A 21,234-nucleotide genomic window follows, 5' to 3' on the forward strand; every position below is an offset into this window, starting at 1 on the left:
ACTTTTTCAAGTATAATGTTATGAGGTAGCGGTTTATACAGGCCTCAACAGAAAAATAAATATGATAAATAATATGCACAACAGAACCACAAGGTTATATTGATAGCCCACATTATTAAAACAAAAAGAATATGCGACTCCCTGGACACACATTCTTTGTATTTTACTAGTATGTTCCCCTACTAGAGGGGACAACATATTGGATTTAATCATCACAAATATGGGCGCCCATTGTACCACACCCGTTATCACTCCCTCCTTGGTCAGATCCGACCACAAACTGATAACCCTGGAATCCTCACCCCTCCACCTCCCCCAGTCAAAGAAACCATAGTCAAAAACCTTTCCAAAGCAAACTTCAAACTACTTGCATCCGAAGTGGAAAACTTCACTATTCCCTTGCAGAAGGATAATGATATCCAGGATGCGGAATCCTACACCAAGGCACTCTATATGCATCTTCAGGATTGCATGGACCGTACTATCCCAAATAAAACCAAGACTCCTTCCTCAAGCAAGAAGAAACCAGTCTGGTGGACCCCGGCCATAAGCAAACTTTACAATAAAAGGAGGAGACGTATACAAAAAAAGGCCAAATCTCAAGTAGAAAAATCATCCCTGATCAGCATTAGTAAGAAATTGAGGGCCCTCATCAAGTCAACTAAAGCTAATTTTGAAAAGAAAGTTGCCAAGGATGCCAAGGATAACCATAAGGCCTTCTATGGCTACGTCAAAAACCTAAATGGCAACGCTCAGGTCTGTTCTGAGCTAGTACAAAATGGAACAAAATACACTGACCCTTCTGACATTGCCAACATCTTGGCTGACAGGTTTAGTGCAAATCCGCCCCCCCCCCCACACCACCACCTACAGGGCCTATTACCATTCCAGGGGATTGTGTAAGTCCAATTATTACTGATACATTGGTTAACAAGGCTCTATCTAAAGCTAAAAACACTGCCTCCATGGGACCAGATGGTGTCCCAGGCTGTGTCATATGCGAGCTCCAAAAGGAATTAACCCCGCATCATAATACCCTGTTCAGTCTCAGCCTCTCCGTAGGATATGTGCCCATAGAATGGCGCACGGCAACGGTGGTCCCGCTACACAAGGGTGGGGCCACAACTGACCCTGGCAACTACCGACCAATAAGCCTGACCAGTCTGATCTGTAAGGCTATGGAGCGAATCATAATGGAACTAATAAATGGAGAGATTGGGAACCTCCAGTTGCTGGACCCCACACAGTTCGGCTTCGTCAAGGGCAGATCATGCCTCCTGAACCTGGTGGATTTCTTTGAGACAGTTATTCAGGCTATAGATAAGGGAAAGGAGGTACACACGGCTTACCTTGACCTTGCTAAAGCATTTGACACCATTCCCCATTCAGGTATTATTGATAAGCTCAAAAGCCTGGGCATAAACCCTTACGTCACAAGATGGATCGCAAACTGGCTCTCAGACAGATCCCATAAAGTAAGAGTAGCGGGATCTATGTCCGAATCCAGACCAGTAACAAGTGGTGTGCCTCAGGGCTCTGTCCTGGGGCCCCTCCTGTTTGGCGTATACTTCTCAGAAGTACAGGCAAGCACGAAAGGGCTGTGGCTGACTACATTTGTGGACGACTGCAAACTGGGTGCTATAATAGAGTCTCCAGCCGACATGGAGATCCTCCAGAAGGGCCTAAATGAGACTGATGCATGGTGTCAAAGCCATCATCTCAAGCTAAATGCAAAAAAATGCGTAGTAATCCCTTTTGGAAAAAACAGAGTATCTGCAAACTACAATATAGGAGGTAATCCCCTGAAATCTGAAGAAATAAGGGATCTAGGGACCCAAGTAGTTGGTCAGCTTTCCTTTGATAACCATGTTGCCAAAGTGGTTAGAAAATCCTTCTGTGTGACCCATCTGATCACGAAAAGGTTTGCATCAAGATCTAAGGATGTAATGGTGCCCCTCTACTCTTCCCTCATCAGACCCATTATTGAGTACAATGCACCAATTGGAATGTACCTGGCTAGACATCTACAGCAGCTGGAGAGACCACAGAGGTACCTAACCAAGAGGATTACTGGCCTCAAACAGTTGCCCTGTGCAGCACGATTGAAAAAGCTAAGACTGTTCTCTGTTGCATACAGCTTTCTCAGAGACTATCTCTGTCTAACGTACAGAGCCATGTCCAACCTAGAATTGTTGAACATGCTCCATCTTAGCAAAACCATATCTACTCGAGCTACACGCTCTAGGGATATAAACCTCAACACAACAATAAATAGAACATGCTGGAGGGATAGATTCCCTTCGCAGAGACTTCCCTTACTATGGAACCGATCTACATAAGACAGAGCCCCTCACTATCACTCTTCAAGAGGAACCTTGATGAGTGGATGGGTAACAGAAACTTCACACCGGGGATCACACCAACAGCACTACTAGATAGGGGCCAAAGGTACTAGCTGCTAGTACAAGGGTCTAGGGAACTACTAAAGGGGCGGTGAATACCGCACAGCGTGGCTGGGCTAATATATGCTTTTGGGCAGATAGCCCAGTACCAACCTATGAACCTATATTAAAATGTCACCCTGATGTTTTGGCATACTGCTTCCCATGGAGTTAAAGAACACCAACATAAGCCATTTTTAAATATGTGTTAATCAGGTAATCCCAGTCCCTGATTTACACATGTTAAACAGTTCTACATTGAAAGTAGCAACACATGTTTTCATATACCCTACATAAAATAGTCCATTCTTTTTCAAGATTAAGGGTTGTATGATAGTGTTTTTCAGAATACACATTGTTTCTTGTCTCAATAATTTATTTTCAGCATTATCTGTACTTTCAATGGAGGCATGAAATTATACCGCAAATGTCAGCTTTGGGATATTCTTCTGGTTCACATTGCTGAAATGTTCGGCCATGGAGTTGATTCATGACTTGTTTTGTACATCAGATAAATGTTCCTGTGATGCCTGTGCCCTGGCCCAGCAATCAAGAAGCCTCAATCCTCACCACTAACACCAGAAAGGGCTTCTTGTATATGAGGAAAGGATAACAAATACACACAGTAAAGTGCAATTTCCCTTAAGAGCACACAGAGATCGCAGTCAGTCCGGGGCTGGTCACTCCCTTGCTCTCCAGGTCCCCAGTAAGACTCCCCACTGGCACAGCTATAGGGTTCAGATCTCAGCTTAGTGGGCAAGCTAAAACCTCTAGCATCCTCTCTGTCCAACCAGTGCTTCATGTCCCTGCCCAAGTAGCTGACACACACACTCACACACTTTGAGAAGAGTCTATACAACCACACAGACACTCCTAGGGAAGGCTGGCACAATTTCTCCAGCTGTGCCCCTTTCTCCCAGACTATACGGTAGTTCCACTTTCCACCACCCACTAATATTTATCAGCTACTCAAAGGCTGTTATGAAAGGGTGCCAATTATTACTGTGCAATATTATTATCCAATTGGTAATTGTGACTAAACAGTCAAGGCTTATTAGAGTGACTTGGTACAGGATCAATATAAGCCTGCAATGTACTCTTAGAGCTTAACTTATCTCTACACAAAACAGCCACAGTTAAAAGGGTTTAAAAATATTTAATAATAAATACTTAAATGCACAAGACAATACTTTGTACTACACAGTGCTAGTCAAGAGTTCAGAGATCACAGAGGAACTTAAAATAATTCGGTAGTACAGTTCTGACATCACAGAAAAACACTTGGTCTAATCTTTCTAGTTTCTAGCTATTTCTAAAAGAAAACACAAGTCTAAGATAAATTACATATGAGCAAGACAGTGCTGTGAATTGGATGTTCAAGACAAAAATGCTTAATGCCTTCTGATTCTCTCTGTTTAAATTATTTCAGTCCTGATTCCCATTACATCATTTTTTTACACTTTCCTGGTGTTCCCAGGTTGACAGAAACTGCATTTACATTCTTTTACACCTAGGCAGAAACCAGAGCAATAAAGGACATTCCACATTTAAATTCTGGTCATTAACTGTAGCCTTAAAACAATAGGCAGGAAGCCTTCATCTAGCCCGGCTGGAGCCGAATTGTAAACATCAAAGACAGTCATGAAATAATTTCAATTTCAAAGGACAGACAAGAAATGCTTGACTTAGCTTTCTTTACAACAGAGGGCAATGTTGCTACATTGTTTTGAGTTCAACATTTCACAGTATATTCTTTCATTTAAGAAAACAAGCCTGTAATTCAACATTCATGTTTACAAATGACAGAATTATGTATAAAATCCTATCTGGCTAGGCTGGCAGCCTTCACATTTCTTTCTCCCGGAGAACTAAAGCTAGTTTTTCAAGTGACCCTTGAGAAACGCTGCTTAAGAGGGTCAGGTCAATCTGAGTATACCTACCCCATTCCCTGTCTTGAGAGCCCATCTACATTGTCATTGCTACTCCCACTGCGGTGCTATATTGACATATCATATGCTTGCAACCTCAAGCTCCATCTTAGCAACTTGGCATTTTGCTGGCTGGCTCTATTTAACCATGTTAGGGGGTTGTGCTCTGTCATAACAGTGAATTTCCTTCCATACAGATAAGGCTGAAGTTTCTGCAGTGCCCACACTATGGCTAGGCATTCCTTTTCTACAGCTGCATAGCATTCCTCCCTGGGTTGGAGCCTATGACTGAGATAAACCACTGGGTGCTCTTCTCCCTCTGAAGAAATCTGGCTAAGTAGAGCCCCCACCCCATGGTTAGAAACATCCACCTGCACAACAAATTATTTGTGGTAATCTGGACTGGCTAACACAGGGGATCCTCCCAAAGCTTCTTTAAGCTTCTGGAATGCCTGCTCACATGCTGGGGTCCACACTACCTTATCTGGCCTTTTCTTCCTTGTCAGGTCTGTGAGGGGAGCAGCTATGGTACTATGACTGGGGATGAACTTCCTGTAGTACCCTGCTGTCCCTAAAAATGTCCTCACCTGCTTTTTAGTAACAGGTGCAGGCCATGCCTGAATGGCTTCCACTTTGGCAGGTTCTGGCCTTATCTTACCACTCCCCACTCTATGTCCTATGTAGGAGACCTCCGCCATACCCACCTGACATTTGCTTGGCTTAATGGTCAACCCTGCCCTCTGTAGTCTGCCCAGCATCTCCCTGACATGCTGAAGGTGCTCTGGCCAGGAATGGATGTAGATGGCAATATCATCTAGATAATATCCTGCTCCTGCTAGGATATTATCTACCAGCCTCTGGAAAGTCGCGGGGGCATTTTCATCCCAAAGGGCATCTTTGTGAACTCATACAAGCCAAAAGGAGTGACAAAGGCTGACTTCTGTCTAGCACTGGGAGTCAAGAGCACCTGCCAGTAACCCTTGATAATATCAATGGTTGTAAGATACTTATCCCCACCCAGCTGCTCTAGGGACTGATCTGTCCTAGGCATGAGGTAAGCATCTGACTCTGTGTGACTATTTAATTTCCTGTAGTCCGCACAGAATCTGGTGCTGCCATCCTTCTTTGGCACCAGTACCACTGAGGAGGCCCAAGGAATGTGGGACTCTTGAATCACCCCTAGTTCCAACATCTCCTGTACCTCCTCCCTCTGAGTCTGTTTGACTCTCTTAGGCACTCTGTAAGGGGCCTGCCTAATAGGCCTTTGGGGTCCTGTATCCACCTGGTGCTGCACCAGGTGGGTGCACCCTGGTTTCCCAGTGAATATGTCCCCAAATCCCTGCAACACTGCTCGGATTTCTTGAACCTGGGTAGGAGATAGCTGCTGGGACATTGCTACCCCTTCCACCGAGGTGTTAATCCAAGCCTCACTGAGGAGATCAGTCCCCAGATCTCCTGCAATCCACTACAAATGCTCAGCACAAGGGCCTCCCTATCATGGTAAGGTTTCATCATGTTAACATGGTACAATTTGTGCCCCTGCCTTCTGCCTTAGCAGTTCCACCATGTACTTAACATCACTTACCTTTCTTACCACCTTGTAGGGTCCCTCCCAAGCTGCTTGCAGTTTGTTGTGTCTGACAGGAATGAGAACCATTACCTGCTGCCCCACAGCATTCTCTCTAGCTCGAGCATTCCTATCATACCACACCTTTTTCTGTTGTTGGGCTTCTGCCAGGTTCTCCTGGGCCAAGCCCATGAGATCCCTGAGCTTTGTCCTGAGGTTTAGGATGTATGCCACAACAGACTCCTTGTGAGATTCGCACTCACCTTCCCATTCATCTCAAATTAAATCTAGAGGTCCCCTCACCCTATGCCCATACAGCAACTCAAAGGGTGAAAAACCTGTGGATTCCTGGGGAACTTCTCTGTAAGCAAACAGATAGGGCAAATATTTGTCCCACTCCCTCTTAAACTGATCTGCAAATGTCCGTAGCATGCACTTGATTGTAGAGTTTAACCTCTCAACAAGACCATTAGTCTGGGGATGGTAGGGGGTGGTCTTCATGTGCTTCACACCACAGGACATCCACAGACAAGCCAGCAGGTCTGACATGAAATTGATACCTCTGTCAGTGAGTATTTCTTTTGGGAAACCTGCCCTGCTGAAAATCTCTAGCAAAGCATTTGACACCTTTTCTGCCTCAATGGAGGACAAAACCACTGCCTCAGGGTATCGTGTAGCATAATCCACTACCACTAGGATATACTTTTTCCCTGTAGAACTTGGGGTACTCGGAGGCCCCAAAATATCCATAGCTACCTTCTGAAATGGCTCCTCAATCACAGGCAAAGGCATCAAAGGAGCTCTCACCTTGTCTCCTGCCTTGCCTACTTTTGGCACTGCTCACAGGTCCTGCACTACCCTGTTACCTCTCTGGAAATTCCAGGCCAATAGAAGTTCTGCATAATATGCCTCTTTGTACATTTTATGCCCATATGACCTGCAAAGGGAATATCGTGGACTATGGCTAGAAGTGCCAGACGGTAGGCTCTAGGCACTACCAACTGCTGGTACTCCCTTACCTTGTAGCCCTCCCTCAGGGGTCCAGTCTCTGTATAGTAACCCTTTATTGCAGTATACAAATCCCCCCTTTCCTTGAGAATTAGGTGCCCCCCCTAGATACCTGGCTTAGGCTTTGCAATGTAGGTGAGAGATTAGCCTTTCTCAACTCTCTCCTCGTAACCCTTCCCAGCTCCCCTTCTACAGGAAGTCTGGCATCCTCTGACAGTTGTGCCTCATTGTCAGCCTGGGTACTACTACTACTCACCTCTACCTTTGCAGTCACTCTATCCAAGGGACCATGAGTACCCACAAGCAGCTGTGGCTCACCTTCAGTCTCACTGCTACAGCGTAGCTCACTCCCTGAAGTAACCACCTCACCAGTCCTGGCTGCAAGTATGCAGTCTGTCTGGGTCTCCCCCAGGCTACCTAACCCACATGCTTGTCTCCTAGCCTGACCACGTGTAACTGCATAAGTACATGGTACTGCCTCATCCAAATCCTTCCCTATCAGAACATCTGCAAAATGGTAGTATGGTACCCCTGTTATCTCAAGGCAACCTACTATTGGCATTTTGTCTTTCCCACTTACTGGCTCCCTCACCTTTGGTTCCCCACCTTGCCTCTGTGGACACCTGTATGCCACATGGTCCCACTGGTTGCATTCAAAACATTTAACCATAGCTTCTGTACGTGTACCTGGATTAGTGGCTTCCCCTGCTACTGGCAGAATTTGTTGGGACAGTCTGTGCTGCCCACCATGGGTTCCCTTAGACCTATGAGCAGTACTGGGGGGGTCCCCTTCCTGTGCAGGGCTGCTTGTCAGGTATAGGTCTCCCTTCTTTCCCAACTCATCTGAACCAGATCCTCATGTCCTCAGGCAAAGTGCTAAGGGCTTGTTCCCTCACCAAAGTTCTGCCAGCCCTTCAAAAGTGGTGACCTGACATCCACTCACCTACCTATGGAAATAAGTGCTCAATTCAGCAACATATTCGCACACACTTTCCTCTGCCTTGCGTCTATGCTCACAAAAACTTTTCATATACGTTTCAGGTGTTAGCATAAAAAACTCTAATAGACCATTTTTTACAGCAGTATAATCAAAACATGCAACATCAGACATTGTAGATAATACAGTTACAGCTTTACCATGGAGTAAGGGGGTCAGGAGCCGTACTCAGAGCCCTTGGTCAACTTCATACTGTTTACATACCCTCTCAAACATATGAATGAAACTATCAAAATTATCCCCCTCTTTAAACTGAAGAAGAAATTTGCTGCCTTTTTGTGCTTCTGGGGTCCAGTTACTCCATTCGCCATTACCTTCAAGACTCTAGCAAATAGTCAGTATCTCCTTCTCATGCTGCCTCTGCCTCTCCTTTTCCTCAGCCTGCAGACATAATAGTTTCTCATTCTCCTCACTCTGTAGATGCCTCAGTCTCTCAGCTGCTTCTAATTCCACATGCCTGACCTTCAACTCAAGTCTCTTTAGCTCCATCTGGATTTTTAAGTCCACTGCAGAAAGGTTGAGCTGTCCATTCTCTGAGGGTTTTATATCTCCACTGCCAGTCTGATTGTCCTCCTGATTTCTGATGCAGCTGTAACCAAGGCTGCAATCAGGTCTGCCTTAGTCAGGTTTCCATGCACCAGTCCCCTAGCCCGGCACATCTCCAACAGTTGGCTCCTTGTCAGCTTTCCATACTCCTCTACTGACATGCTGCCTGCTAACCCTGACTAACTAAGCTAACAAAAGAAGTAAAACAATTGTGATCTGAACTCTGAGTATTCACTGTGCGGCTGTTTTAGAGTACAAAAACACCTTCAAAGCTCACTGTACACAAGCTACATGATTCACTCTACCCACATCACTACAAGCCAATTAGTATTTGCCAATTAATTAATATGTGATGTGGATAACCCACCGCTGCCAAACAATTAATATGTGAGGCTATCCCAATCACTGCCACCACAAATGTGAAGCCCGTGCCCTGGCCCAGCAATCAAGGAGCCTCAATCACACCACTAACACCAGAGAGGGCATCTCATATATGAGGAAAGGCTAACAAATACACACAGTAAAGTGCAATTTCCCTTAAGAGCACACAGAGATCACAGTCAGTCCGGGGCTGGTCACTCCCTTGCTCTCCAGGTCCCCAGTAAGACTCCCCACTGGCACAGCTATAGGGTCCAGATCTCAGCTTAGTGGGCAAGCTAAACCCTCTAGCACCCTATCTGTCCAACCAGTGCTTTATGTCCCTGCCCAAGTAGCTGACGCACACACACTCACACACTTTGAGAAGAGTTTATACAACAACACAGGCACTCCTAGGGAAGGCTGGGAAAGTTTCTCCAGCTGTGCCCCTTTCTCCAAGACTATACAGTAGTTCCACTTGCCACCACCACTAATATTTATCAGCTACTCAAAGGCTGTTATGAAAGGGTGCCAATTATTACTGTGCAATATTATTATCCAATTGGTAATTGTGACTAAACAGTCAAGGCTTATTAGAGTGACTTGGTACAGGATCAATGTAAGTATGCAATGTACTCTTAGAGCTTAACTTATCTCTACACAAAACAGCCACAGTTAAAAGGGTTGAAAAATATTTAATAATAAATAATTAAAAACACAAGACAATACTTTGTACTACACAGTGCTAGTCAAGAGTTCAGAGATCACAGAGAAACTTAAAATAATTCAGTAGTACAGTTCTGACATCACAAACATTTGGTCTAATCTTTCTAGTTTCTAGCTATTTCTAAAAGAAAACACAAGTCTAAGATAACTTACATATGAACAAGACAGTGCTGTGAGTTGGATGTTCAAGACAAAAATGCTTAATGCCTTCTGATTCTCTATGTTTAAATTGCTATTGCAGTCCTGATTCCCATTGCATCATTTTTTACACTTTCCTAGTGTTCCCAGGTTGACAGAAACTGCATTTACATTCTTTTACACCTAGGCAGAAACCAGAGCAATAAAGGACATTCCACATGTAAATTCTGGTCATTAACTTTAGCCTTAAAACAATAGGCAGGAAGCCTTCATTTAGCCCGGCAAGAGACGAATTGTAAACATCAAAGACAATCATGAAATAATTTCAATTTCAAAGGACAGACAAGAAATGCTTGACTTAGCTTTCTTTACAACAGAGGGCAATGTTGCTACATTGTTTTGAGTTCAGCATTTCACAGCATATTCTTTCATTTAATTTACAAATGACAGAATTATGTATAAAATCCTATCTGGCTAGGCTGTCCTGTACCTGCAGTTTTGAGCCTCAGCATAGAGGACAGTCTCACTGATAGAGCTGCATGCTAATGCAGGAATCCTGGGGAACAGCTAATGCTAATTAGTAATGTGCTTCCCTAAGGAAATGTCAGCTCTGCCCAATGTATGCTGTCAGGCAATTAAGAGATTCACTCATCAGGGTAAATTTAATGTTGGAGGAAAAAGATGTCAGTCACTCATTTACTCCTGTTGAAGCAGTCATGTTGTTAGTAAGTTCAGTGAAGAAGTCAGGGTGGGGATAGTGTTAATGTTTGTATGTGTGAACTTTGTGTGCATGTCTGTAGGACCATGAATGAAGCTGCATGAATGTGTTTCTGTTTGTGAACGAGTCGTGTCTGCATGGGTGGTTGCATTTGAGGGGAGGGGATAGATAGGGAATGAGTGTCTGGATGTTGTGTGTGTGTGTGTGTGTGTGTGTGTGTGTGTGTGTGTGTGTGTGTGTGTGTGTGTGTGTGTGTGTGTGTGTGTGTGTGCGTGTGTGTGTGTGTGTGTGTGTGTGTGTGTGTGTGTGTGTGTTTTTGGATCATATAAGTGGTTTGAGTGTTTCCATGACTGTGATCAGCCTGGGATGGACATGCTTATTGATGGGCAGATATGTGTGTGTGTGTGGGGGGGGGGGGGTCAGGGTGTGTGCGTGTGAGAGAGATTGTGTTGATTCATATGAATGGTTCGAGTGTTTCCATGATTGTGATCAGCGGGGTGGGGGGGGGGCTTGCTTATTGATGGGCAGGTGTGAGTGTGTGTGTGTGTGTGTGTGTGTGTGTGTGTGTGTGTGTGTGTGTGTGTGCACGCGCGCACGTGTTTTGGATCATATAAGTGGTTCGAGTGTTTCCATGACTGTGATCAGCCTGGGATGGACATGCTTATTGATGGGCAGATATGTGTGTGTGGGAGGGGGGGTCAGGGTGTGTGTGTGTGTGTGTGTGTGTGTGTGTGTGTGTGTGTGTGTGTGACAGAGAGATTGTGTTGATTCATATGAATGGTTCGAGTGTTTCCATGATTGTGATCAGCGGGGTGGGGGGGCTTGCTTATTGATGGGCAGGTGTGTGTGTGTGTGTGTGTGTGTGTGTGTGTGTGTGTGTGTGTGTGTGTGTGTGTGTGTGTGTGCACGCGCGCACGTGTTTTGGATCATATAAGTGGTTCGAGTGTTTCCATGACTGTGATCAGCCTGGGATGGACATGCTTATTGATGGGCAGATATGTGTGTGTGGGAGGGGGGGTCAGGGTGTGTGTGTGTGTGTGTGTGTGTGTGACAGAGAGATTGTGTTGATTCATATGAATGGTTCGAGTGTTTCCATGATTGTGATCAGCGGGGTGGGGGGGCTTGCTTATTGATGGGCAGGTGTGTGTGTGTGTGTGTGTGTATCTGAGAGTGTAGGGGGTGCTTTTCCTGGCACAATGCATGGTTGCTAGTGTCACATACTACTGTTGTCAGGTCATATAGTGCTAGTATTATCCAGAGCATGATTAAGAGCCATGATGAGCTAATAATAAAGTATTTCCTTATTGCAGCCATAGCTGTGTCTGAATCTCATCTTCTCACTGTCGAGGTAATTGACTTACCTATGGTAGGTACTTACTGCAAGCAGTGAAATTTGTCTGAATCTCAGGGTAGATCTTGTCCTTTAAAGTATAGAAAATATTATTAAACAAAATAACTTATATAAGACAGAAAAAAATAATATGAAGTAGAGAAATGTCTGAATTAATAATTAAAAGAAATCAATAATATCATAAGGCAGAATACCCGAAAACAGGAAGTTCTTAAAATGAATAAGGCATCAAGGGCACAGTAAGAAATGAATAGGAGCTGTGTGAAGAAAAAATAATACAAGACATTAAGGTGGGTTAAAAACAACAGCAGTTATACAGGTCCCACAGGTAATATGAAAGCACCTGAAGCAAAACGAAAGCTAAAGATGTTTAACAAACAATATGAAACAATATTTTGTCCCATTACAACAGCATTAATGCTGGAAACTATGAGAGCACTACCTCAGAAAGGATTCTAGGGCTTGATAGGCCATCCACATCTCAAAAGAATGAATACAAGTAAAGATTTTGGTGCTGATAACATAACAAATAAGGGTATAAGGTGAAAGGGAGGAGTGCATGCCAAAATTAGCATCAATTGTTAACAAAAGTTATAATGAGGGAATAGTTCCAGCGGATTGGAAAAGGTCAGTAGCAACCCCAGTACATAACAAGATGGTTGATGAAAGATTAATAAAATAATACAGATGGTTAATTAGCTTAACTTATCATGTAAGAAAGGTTATAGAAAGATTTATTCTGAAGGATCTACTCTAAGAATTAGCTAAGAGAAGGTAAAGTGAGGAAATACAAACCAGCATGGATACAGGAAGGAAATATCATGTTTATCATGTAAGGTAATGTCATATGTCCCTGAAAACACTTACCCTAACCCCTCATACCCCCTATGAACATACACTCAAAGACTTTCAATCCATCACCACAAGTGGATAAACTGAATAATGAGACATTGACCCTACAGCCTTAGCAGTAGGAACATAGATGTTCTTCATCTCACATTGCTGCAGTCCTTACACTTGGGTAGTCCGCTGTCCTCGGTCGGCCCGAATATCAAAGTATAAGGCTGACGTCGGTCAAGGCGCATTAGACTGACATCAGGACGTCAGGGTACAAATGCGCATGACCGACGTCATATCCTCAGTCTTTTTTGCCGCATGGTCCGATGCAGAAGCAGCGTTGCAAGTGCCGTTCGGCGTTCTGAAATTTTTCGAATTCGGAGTTTCAGACCGAGTCAAAGTTGGCTAAGTACCCGTTGGGAATATTTTAGTTTTTCTTGCCTCAGTGGTTTACCGGATGTCAGAAAAAGTGAATAACTGTATTTCTTGTGGGAAACAGATACCGCATAGAGATTATCATTCTTTGTGTATTCCTTGTTTGGGGCCTGAGCACGACGTTGTTGGGTGTCGCTTTTGTGCTAGGTTTAATAAGCGCACTATTAGCGAAGGTTAGATTGTGCCAGGTTAGTCTTCGGAAGCGGTGCAATTATAATATGCCGCCGGATGCTCCGCCGCTTCTTCGAAGAAGCGCAAAGACAAAGCAGCTAAGCCCAGACAAGAAGAGTCGTCCGTACCGGACGCCGGTTCTTTGGAGGTGTCGGTGGAACCGGGGTTCCGCCGGAGGTTTCTCTGGAGTCCCAGGGGGAGACTTTGTTATTGCAGGATGTGGCCTCTCAGGAGGCAGGTCAGGCTGAAGGGGCTTCTCAGGTTACTGTTCTCCCCTCCCTTCCTAGGGTGGTTAGGCCCTCTCCTTCTGTTTCCAAGGCTTCTCCCAGAGGCAGGCCAGGTTTAGCTTCTGTTGGTGTCACTCCTAGTTCATCAGGATCTGTGCCCAAGAAGCACATGCTTAAAATGGCAGAAGATTTCATTACTTTAATTAGAGGTTCTTTGCCCCCTCCTGATAAGAGGCCTAGGGTGGAACCAGAGTTGGGGAGTTTTGAGCAGGCTTCGGATGTTTCAGAGTCTTCGGCTGAAGACTTACAGGAGTATTCTCCTTATTCTGATTCTGATGTGGATGATTCTACTCCTTCTGCTTCTCCTCCAGAGGATTTTTCTTTTTCAGAGACTCTTCATTCCATGAGGGAACATTTTAAGTGGGAAGGTCAGGACTTCTCTGATTCCAGGAAAAGGCTTAGGGAATTTTTGTTTTTACCCCAGCATAGGCCTTTGGCTATACCTCCTGTTCTGGATGTTGTGGAAGATGTGTTTGCAGAGGCTGCTCTTAATCCTGATTCTTTGCCTCCTGCTCCTGTTAAACCGGATAGGTATTACAGGGTGCCTGAAGCTCATAAATATCTTTTAAGAGTCCTAGAGCGGACCCAGAAACTGTTAGTCAAGGGCCTAAGGGTGTCAAGGCTTCTGTTGTAAAAAATCCGGTTCCTCCAGATAAAGAGGCCAGGGCTTTGGATAGATGGGGAAAGAAAGTCTATACTTCTTCCACCTTAGCTATGAGGGCGTTGAATTGCCAGTTTCACATGTTGAAATACCAAAACTATCTACTTTCTCAATTGAAGTCTAAGGTAGATGCTCTGGCGGAAGGTATTGAGTGTAAGGAATTACAGGATTTGGTACATGTTTCTGAACAGGTGGGTAAGCATTCTTTGCAATGTGGTTTTGATGCTGTACAGGCCTCGTCTAGGGTGGCTGCCACTGGGTCAGTTCTTCGCAGGCACGCCTGGCTGAGGGATCAGAATTTATCTGACCATGTTAAGACAAGGATTTTAGATGCTCCTTTACAGTCTGATGTGTTGTTTGGTTCACCTGTGGAGGCAGTCTTAAAGAAAATGGAAGACAAGGCTAAGTCTATGCAGACTGTTAAAGATTTTTTGCAGGTTCAGCCTCCGAAGTTTAGTAGGAATTGGCCTACCAAGGGGTGGACGTATCCTTCTTATGATTCCCAGTCTAGGGGTAGATCTAGACGTGGTAGGGGCAGAGCTCAGGGCTCTTTCAGGCCTAGAACAGGGAGTTCACCTGTACAGTCTTCGGGTGAGGGCAGGGGTCAGTCCTTTCGTAAACAGGCCCAATGACCTACCTTTTCAGCTGCCAGAGCCTTCTCGTCTGGCAGCACCTTTGGGAGGAAGGTTGGCACTTTTCAAGGAAAATTGGAGTTTAATTACCCAAGACAGATGGGTATTGGATATCATACACCAAGGTTACAAGTTTTATTTCCATACCTTGCCTCCTTTCAAAGGCATGCCAGACGTTCCTCCTCAACAAAGAATAGAGGCTCACAAACAAATTTCTCTGCTACTTCAAATAGGGGCCATACAGCCGGTCCCTCTGCCAGAAGTGGGCCTAGGATTTTATTCTCGCCTGTTCCTAGTACCAAAGAAGGGGAACACGTGGAGACCAATTTTGGATTTATCTATCCTCAACACTTATCTGGACATTCCCAAGTTCAAAATGTTGACGTTACAACAGCTTTTACCTCTGCTGGGCAAAGATCACTGGATGGTAACTCTGGATCTCAAGGAGGCTTACCTTCATGTTCCTATCAGACTAAGTTGCAGGAAGTATCTGCGTTTTCGGGCTGGGACTTCTCATTATCAGTTCTCTGCATTGCCCTTTGGCTTATCTACTGCGCCCAGAGTGTTCACGAAAGTTCTGGCTCTAGTGATAGCTTTCTTCAGGCTACAAGGAATACAGATTTATCCTTATTTGGACGATTGCCTGATTCTGGCTCAAGAAAGGGACGAACTTCTTCATCATTTGCAATATGTGATAGCAGTGCTAAGATGCCTGGGGTATTCTGTGAACGAAATAAAGTCCAGTCTAGTACCCTCTCAGGACATGTGCTTTCTGGGTGTAAGACTGAATACAGCATCCCAGATGGCCTTTTTGACCCCGGACAAACAAAAGAATCTTTCCCTTTACTTCCATCAATTGTCTCATCGGTCCAGGCTGACTGCAAGGACAGTCCTTCAAGCCTTGGGGTTCATGGCATCTTGTATTCTGGTGCTTCCCAATGCCAAACTGCATATGAGGAAGCTACAATGGTATCTCAAATGTATAGTCACAGCAGTGCCAGCATATGCACACTGTCATTCAGATAATACCTTGCATTCAAAAGGAATTTTGTGGTGGGCTCAGGAATGTCACCTAAACAAGGGACTCTCTGTGACCCGGCCAGAGGCGAGTCAGATTCTAACGACAGATGCCTCAGACAAAGCTTGGGGAGCTCATCTAAATGGAAAGTGGATACAAGACACGTGACCTGCCAGACTACAACATCTACATATCAACTTGAAGGAGATGTTAGCAGTCCAATTTGCATTAATAGCTTTCAAGGATTTACTTCTTCCAGGGCAGGTGTTGATTCTAACAGACAACACAACTGTCATGTGGTACATCAACAAGCAAGGGGGAACACAATCTTATCCTCTATGCAGGCAAGCAATGATTTTGTGGGAGATTGCTCTCAGTTTACAGCTACATCTTCAGGCAAGGTTTCTGCCGGGAGCACAGAACTCCTTAGCAGATGCGTTGAGCAGACGAATTATGGATCCCCACGAGTGGAAATTGGATCCTCATGTATTTCAGAAATTGACAGTGTCATGGGGAACTCCAGACATAGATCTGTTCGCTTCTCCACTAAACTACCAGCTGCCAAAGTTTTGCACAAAAAGGTTTCATCCCACAGCCTGGAAAGTGGATGCTCTTTCTTTCAATTGGAGCAATCTTCATGTGTATGCCTTTCCACCTCTGCCTCTCCTCCCAAAGGTACTCCTAAAGGTCAGACAGGACAAGCCAAGGATGATTTTAATAGCTCCAGATTGGCCTCGACAGCACTGGTACCCTTTACTGAGAAGTCTGGTATGAGAGCCTCCATGGCCTTTGCCTTGATTCCACACCTGCTGTCTCAGGAGAACAGTCATTTACTCAATGTCAAACTTCACTCTCTTCACCTAACAGCCTGGCATATTCTGTTTTGAACCCTGGAGGGTCTCGACTTCCACAGCAAGTTTTGAATGTTATTTTGGAAGCCAGAAGGCCTAGTACAAGGAAAGTGTACGCAGATAAATGGAAGAGATTTTTATTTTGGAGTGCAGCAAAGGAATTTGATGTTTCTGAGCCTAATTTAAGTGCGGCTCTTCAATATCTTACTGAGTTACTGGACAAAGGTTTGTCCTTCTCTTCTATTAAGGTTCATGCTGCAGCAATTTCGCTCACTATGACTGTGACCCACCATTGTTTTCTCATCCTTTGTTCAAGCAATTTCTTAGAGGGGCAAAGAATATAAGACCCCCACGTAGAGCTCCTACTCCTGCTTGGGATCTCAATTTTGTGTTGGAGAAACTCACTCTACAACCTTTTGAGCCTGCAGCTACTGCCGAGTTGAAATATTTATCATGGAAGACTGCTTTTTTGTTGGCCATTACCTCTGCAAGAAGGGTTTCTGAATTACAGGCCCTTATGTCAGTTGAGCCTTTCTTAATTTTCCATAAGGTTAGGGTATCTTTGCGTACTAATCCTTCCTTTATGCCTAAAGTGGTTTCTAGTGTGGCTTTAAACCAAACTATTCATTTGCCTACTTTTTATGCAAATCCCCAAAATAAAGGGGAAAAGATTTTGCACACTTTAGATGTACACAGGCAGTTGCGATATTATTTGAGCAGAACTAAAGGGTTCAGGCAGTCTCAGCAGTTATTTGGTTCTTTTGCTTTGAGTTCTCAGGGCAAGCCTGTGTCAAAACAAACTATTTCTAAGTGGATTGGGTTTTGCATTGCTTTCTGTTATTCCCATCATGGTAAGGAAATTCCAGCTGGGATTAGGCCTCATTCCACTAGGGCTACTGCCACTTCGACAGCTTTTTTAAGGGGGGGTGGCAACTAAGGATATTTTGGAGGCAGCTACTTGGAGTTCAGTGCATACTTTCTCTAAGCATTATCACCTTCCACTTTACTCTAAATCTAGGGCTGGTTTTGCCACTGCTATTTTACAGGGCATTTTGGCAGCTCCTGCTGCTTTATAGTTTTGCCATCCTCCCTTACCTCTGCTTTGGGATTCTACCCAAGTGTAAGGACTGCAGCAATGTGAGATGAAGAACATAGTACAGTTTTGTACCTACCATAAATGTAGATGTTCGAAGATCCACATTGCTGCAGTCCAATTTACCCTCCCTCCTTCCCCTCTGTAGTTAGAGGCGGTTGTGTGGGTTGGGTTGTAAATATTGTATTTATTGTATATATTGTACATATTATTAGTGCAAGGGTGGTTGGTTGGTTGTTTGCTGTCTTTTGGTTTTGACCTTTCTTTTGGGGTCTTCTGACATCTGGGGCAAGAAAAGACTGAGGATATGACGTCGGTCATGCGCATTTGTACCCTGACGTCCTGATGTCAGTCTAATGCGCCTTGACCGACGTCAGCCTTATACTTTGATATTCGGGCCGACCGAGGACAGCGGACTACCCAAGTGTAAGGACTGCAGCAATGTGGATCTTCGAACATCTACATTTATGGTAGGTACAAAACTGTACTTTTTCCTGTAGCACCCAGGGGTCCCTAACAACAACAACAAAATAAAAAATCACTGGCTTAAAAAACACTGGGCACTTAAAAAAGACTAGAAGCACCGTCCCTTTTCTTAGTACTCTTTAGATTCCATATGGGTGATCTGTGCCTGGCTTTCCATGCAGTTAGGGACCCAGCAGTTCAATAAATAAAACATAATGGAGAAATAGATTTATCTTGCAACACATTCCTTACTTCAGGGACACACTCCCACTGCACGTCAAACAGTGTAATACATTATCTTCCTTCAGATGGGAACTGAATAAGTGGATGGGTATTCAAATAGTTACCCCTGACATGACTGGCCTAACCCTTCTAGGAGAAAGAAGATAAAGATTAAGGGTGGTACTGGTAAGGTGTAAATGGCCACTAGGCTCAATTGCCTTGTATACTCTGTGATATTGTGATCCTTTGAACCTATGACATTTTTTTCTCCTTCATTTGGTATAAGCTTGCTTTGTCAATGCACTTGATGTGAGAGTCTGGATATTGTACATGTTTGTGTGTGTGTGTTTGTGAGTTGAGTCATATGAGTGGTTCAGTGGGTCAGTGTTTCAGTGACTGTGATCAGCTGTGGGAGTTGTTTATTGATGGGTGAAAATGTGTGGGGGGGCATGTCAGGGTATGTGTGTGGGTGTGCCTCGGTTGCTCTGAAGAGGGGCATACTTTAAGAATTTTGTAGAGAGTGTAGACTGTATATGTTTTAGTCAGTAACACTTCTTATTTATGAACTTTTTCCATCTTCTGAGTAGACTAACATGGTATTTTTTTGTTGTTGTTTTGACTGCATAAAGAGATTAAATGAGTTACTTCTGTAGAAGAGTAAAACTTTTTTTGGTAAAGTGTCTTTCTCCACTAACTCATTTTGTAAGCCATATACGTCATGTTTTCTAAGCTGGTCACTGAACAGTAACATTATAGTTGGATTGTCTCTTGACAGAAAGCTTGCAGTTCTAAATATTCAATATGATTCTAACCTGCTCCGTTGGTGTAGGGGGATAAAGCCCTGGCTACAACAGGTGTGACCTATGTAGCAAGCAGCGTGGGCACCTGTCAGGAATAATGACCTTACACCTGCTTGCCCGTCATTGAGTTGAAGCAGAGGGGTGGGTGCTCATGAACACACTCACCTTGGCAGAATGCCTGGTAGAGAGCAGAAATGATGCAGAGGTATTTGTCTATGGGGGAAGGGGTCAGGGCCATTGGGCCACCTGATCATGTTACATAAAGATGTGGAGTGCATCATAATGGACTGTTACAGGCCAGCCTCTTGGATGTGAATGAGCATGTGCATAGGTGGTAGGTTACAACAGAAAACCTGAGCCACCCTGATGACCCCTCTCTTCAGCTCTTAGGATGATGATGGGGAATGAATGGAACAGTTGACTGATATAGGCTCTGATGGCTTTCAGGAAGCTGGGATAAAAAAAAAAAAAAAAATTACTGACTAGGTTTTTGTCCTCGCTGGGTGGAAATGTCAAAAGGACCGGTAACACATTGGGTCAGAAATCTTAATAGTAATGAGCAGCAAGATCAGACAAGCCCATTCACAGTGTTCCCTATGGAAACTGCAAAGCATAGGCAGGCCAGATAAATTAAGAACCAGCTAAGTCATTCAGTACTTATATGTACCAGTGTAATCATTTTGTACAGATGGAGTAGCTCTGGGATGAGAAAAAAAGGTGTTGTCCTTTTATGCATGCTCAGTGTGAATAAAGCCCATGGATGCTTTCTTTCTGGTTCTGAAGGGGTCCACCCCAAACCTCTTTTTATCAGATTAAAGAAAATGTCTCCTTATAATAGCAGATTTATTAGCTAAGATCCCCCTCCATGTTTCTCAACAGCCACCTAGCCTACTTAATCAAACTGAAGTCAATCCAAATTTTACCAAACATACTAGTTATTTGGGATTTCAATTATCCCACTATCAACTGGGAAAATTACTCTAGCACAAACTCTCAAGCACAAAAGTTCCTTGACTTTGTGAATTCAAATGCCTTTGAACAAATTGTCCATACCCCAACAAGACGAACAAACATTCTAGATCTGGTTCTCACCATGTCAAACAGTTGGTCTGCTGCAACTCTTGGACCCTCATTAGTTAAAACTGACCACAAATCAGTCACCTTCAAACTGACACTAACACCAGAACTCACAAAGGGTGAAATCCGATTAAAAAACTTCACTAAGGCAAACTATACCCTCCAAGATGAAGGTATAAATACATTCCTAGCCCCACTCCAAACCTAAAAGTCGTAACTACGCCAAAGCTTACACTAATGCCTTGTACAATCACTTGCATAAGTGTATAAACTTGGCTCTACCAGATAGAATCAAAGCCAAAGCCCCAAGTAAAATCAAGCTGCCATGGTGGACTTCCAGCATCAACAAACTCTACAATAAATGCAGAAAGTTGCTGTCCAAGAAAACAAAGACAAGGACCCAACAATGGGAAAGCACCCTCCTCAGCCTTACAGGCAAATAAGACAACTTGTCAAATCCTCCAAGAGCTCCTTTAAGTAACCTAGCAAGTACTGCCAAGGATAACCATAACACCATTTACAGCTATGTACGTAACCTAAAGCGTAGGACCCAAGCATGTGCAGAACTGGTGGCCAACGGTATCACACACACACTGATCCCATAGAGATAGCAAACCTGTTAGCAGATAGGTTTGAAGAAAATTTCACTCCCTTATCCCCTCCTAACTTACAACAAACCCTCCCCCAACCCCTCCCCCCACCTTATGTATCTTACATATCTGAAGAGCAGGTCCTCAAAGCCTTGTCCAAGGCAAAAAAACACAGCCTGTATGCGACCAGATGACATCCCAGGCTTTCTTCTAAACAGACTAACACATAAACTAGCATCACCACTAAGTACCCTTTTCAGTCATTGCCTCACCACGGGCTTTGTTCCTGCAGAATGGAGAATAGCTTCAGTTATTCCC

At 44.1% G+C, this 21,234-nt stretch overlaps 1 protein-coding gene across 1 annotated transcript in view; it reads left to right on the forward strand.

The window, feature by feature from the left end:
• The window catches only part of LOC122794026 (ryanodine receptor 1-like), a 2,146,276-nt gene that overhangs the window by 1,093,676 nt on the left and 1,031,366 nt on the right, over positions 1-21,234 (forward strand).

Source organism: Protopterus annectens, chromosome 1.part0 (assembly GCF_019279795.1).
Source record: "Protopterus annectens isolate FY-2018-M chromosome 1.part0, PAN1.0, whole genome shotgun sequence".
Classification (NCBI taxonomy): Eukaryota; Metazoa; Chordata; order Ceratodontiformes; family Protopteridae; genus Protopterus; species Protopterus annectens.